This window comes from Triticum dicoccoides, chromosome 5A, assembly GCF_002162155.2.
Source record: "Triticum dicoccoides isolate Atlit2015 ecotype Zavitan chromosome 5A, WEW_v2.0, whole genome shotgun sequence".
NCBI classification, from domain to species: domain Eukaryota; kingdom Viridiplantae; phylum Streptophyta; class Magnoliopsida; order Poales; family Poaceae; genus Triticum; species Triticum dicoccoides.
Genome location: NC_041388.1, coordinates 13,697,941 through 13,701,095, shown reverse-complemented (window position 1 = coordinate 13,701,095; position 3,155 = coordinate 13,697,941). Strand labels below are relative to the sequence as shown.

The window sequence follows — 3,155 nt, the reverse complement described above, 5'->3', positions numbered from 1 at the left end:
ACAGAAGCAGATTGCCATGGCCAGCATCTGGTTCACGAGTCCTCTTCACGTCAGAAGCACGCGGTACTTGTCTCATGGTGGTGCCCATCCGTTTCGGCAGAGGTGGAGCCGCAGCTCGCCGGTATGCCTCGGTGCCATGGCCGCACCGCCTCACGGTCTATGTACTGACTTGTCAGTTCTTTTGTGCATTTAATGCCAACAAACAGGTACGCACTGTGCTTCTACGATGGTGCGGTGTACTCCCTCCGTTTCTTTTTACTCCGCATATAAGATTTGGTCGAAGTCAAACTACACAAAGTTTGACCAAATTTATGTATAAAAATATGAACATTTACAATGTTAAAACTATATAGTATGAAAATACATTTCGTGATGCATCGTATAATGTTGATTTCATATTGTCAATGTTTATACTTTATAATATAAAGTTAGTCAAACTTTATAAAGCTTGACTTTGAGCAAACCTTATATGCAGACTAAAAAAACGGAGGGAGTATTGAACAACATCTATTCGTTTCATTCAATTATGCGCTGATCCCTATACAACAAAGCAACGGTGAGATTTCAATGAGTGTGGTCGCCGAGTGCTCTTAGTTCACGTCCGATTTGTAACTAGTCCAATCCGGGGATAAGATATGTATACCAGTCCCTAGTCTTTGCCGTTTTGCTTTCTAAGTAAATTCTTAGTTGCTACTTCCTCCGTTCCTTTATCTTTATGGGTGTGTCTAGGGCACATCTAGATGTGCTCTAATTATTGCACATCTAAGTGAGTGAATCATGCATAAAGAGGAAAAGAAAAAAGAAAAAGAAAATATCCACACGAATCTCAACGTAAGATCAATGACATAGGACTCTTTAGCAAAACTGTATCTTTATATAAGGTGTACTTTTTTTTGATAAAAATCCACAATTTAAGGTGCATTTCTTCTAAATCCTTGTAATTCCCTTTTTATCCCTTCAAAAAGAGGAAAGTATCTCTCTCTTGATTTTCCGTATCTCTTCTTGTATAAAAAAAAGAACGGAAACTATCACTCTTTTGGAAACACATAACTGTTGTAAATTTACGAGTTCCTAGGTATCTTGTTTTTGTCCTGTATAATATTTGAGGGTACTAGTTGCTTAGCAGCAATCAATTTAACAACCATTTAGGCATTTTGTCAAAATTTCATGAATATTTTATATCCAAGTATTGTTGGGGCCTTCTCATAAGAAGGAAACACCCTTTAAAAATTAAGGTATGCTGCTTAATGTGGCGTGCACACGGTATTCTTTAGTAAAAGGCGAAAGAATAGTTTGCTTTGTGATGACCACGCAGCTGCATGCCTTTGACTGTCTGCACCCCACACTCTTATGTACCCGACCTCCCTGCTCTCTCCCCTATTTCAGGCGAGGTGGGACTAAACGAAGGGAGGGCACTTGTTTTTCTTGTAACGATGGGTCTGAGACTGGTGGCCGGCCCATTGATGCCCATTGAGCGAGATGGTGCGGGTGTGTACTAGGCCTAGGCTAGGGGTACGTCCCAATGGATTCCAGAGGCCCACATTGTGACAATGGCTTCGATGAAGAATCCTCTACTACTCGGATTGAGGTGGGCCGGCCCACGTGCGCGCATCCACTGCTTGTTCTTTTTCGGTCGCAGTCTGCTACTCGTCTTTTTCCCCTTTTCTTCCAATTTTGTGTTTCGGGTTTTTTTCTTTGTCCTTTTCATATTTGTTTCTTCTTCTGGTTTTCTCTTCCGTATTTTTCTTTATGTTTGTTTGTTTTTCTTCTCTTTTTTGTGTATTATACAAAGGGTTCACCGTGTCTTACGAAAATGTTCATCGTATCCACAAGTAAATGTTCACTGTGATTAAGAAAATGTTCAATGTATTTTTTTAAACATGTTCATTGTGTATTGAAAATAGTTTAGCACATATAAAAAATGTTCAATGTGTATTTAAAAAATTGTTTAACATATGTCACAATAATGTTCAATGTGTATTCAAGAATTGTTCAGCGTATATTAAAAAATGTTCAATGTATATTTAAATTTTGTTCATTTATGTGAAATTTCAATAAATGTTTGGAATTAGAAAATTATAGTCTTTTTCAAAAATTGTACATGTTTTAAAAGTTTATTTGAATTTTGTAATTTCTTCATGATTTTCAAACATTATTAAAATTAATTTAGAAAATTGTTGACATGTTTTTCTAAAAAAAATGCTGGTTTTTTTAAAGGACGTGTTGCTCAACTTAGGACTTTTTTTTACCTCAAAGTACTCTTTTATTGCAAAGTGATCACCATATGATCTTTTACAAGAGTGTATCAACAATCTCTACGGATAGATCTATCCACCCCGGACAAACCTTACTTCCAGGTAGTTTGGCTAAATCATGTGTAGCACAATTAGTCTCTCTAGGAGCATGCTCAAAAATAATATGCAGGGAATCACATGCAAGGTGATATGTATCATCAAAAACTATCGCCGATAGACCTAAAGAGCGACCCCCATTCTTCATTGTCTCTATCACCTTGACGTTATCGGAGTTCACCTTTATGCGGTTACACCCGATTGTAGTTGCCAAACTGAGACCAAACCGAAAGGCCAGTGCCTCGGCCATAAGCACATATCTGCACCAATCGATTTCCCCGTTTCCCGTCGTGACGAATCTGACATTCGAGTCTCTGATGACATCGCCATGCGAGCCCTTGAGTAAGTTTGGATCAAAAGCCCCATCCGCGTTTAGTTTCACATAGTTGCTCCTTGGTCTTTCTCGGTCATGTCGCTTGATCGTCGCCTTTGCATCACTCGCTATAGTATAGTTAGCAACCAAAGCTTTGATTGCCATTACTATGAGCTTAGGTTCCTGAACCTTTTTCATTATGCACTAACTTTCTCCTATCCCACCATATATACCAGGAACCAAATCTTAGTGCTTCGTGTTTATCAAATCACCATTTGTAGGTTGACTGGCTAACAACATTGTTTCCTGGCACAAGGTCAGGAGTTTGACTCCATGCTTTTACGGTTTTTTTCGTGACATGTTTTAATTCGCTCAACACCTGCCAATGGGCCAGCCTATTATCGCGCATCCTTCAGTGAAAGCTTCTACTTGACGCACCTGGGTGTCCAATAGGAGGTCTCGTGCTAGGGTACGTCCCAAGCGGATGCCAC

At 39.2% G+C, this 3,155-nt stretch overlaps 1 non-coding gene across 1 annotated transcript; it reads right to left on the bottom strand.

Annotated features, from left to right (window-relative positions):
* Positions 1 to 1,197: 1,197 nt before the first annotated feature.
* Positions 1,198 to 1,317, bottom strand: LOC119304462. The gene has a single exon (XR_005148286.1). It is a non-coding gene; the product is annotated as a U5 spliceosomal RNA (small nuclear RNA).
* Positions 1,318 to 3,155: the final 1,838 nt, after the last annotated feature.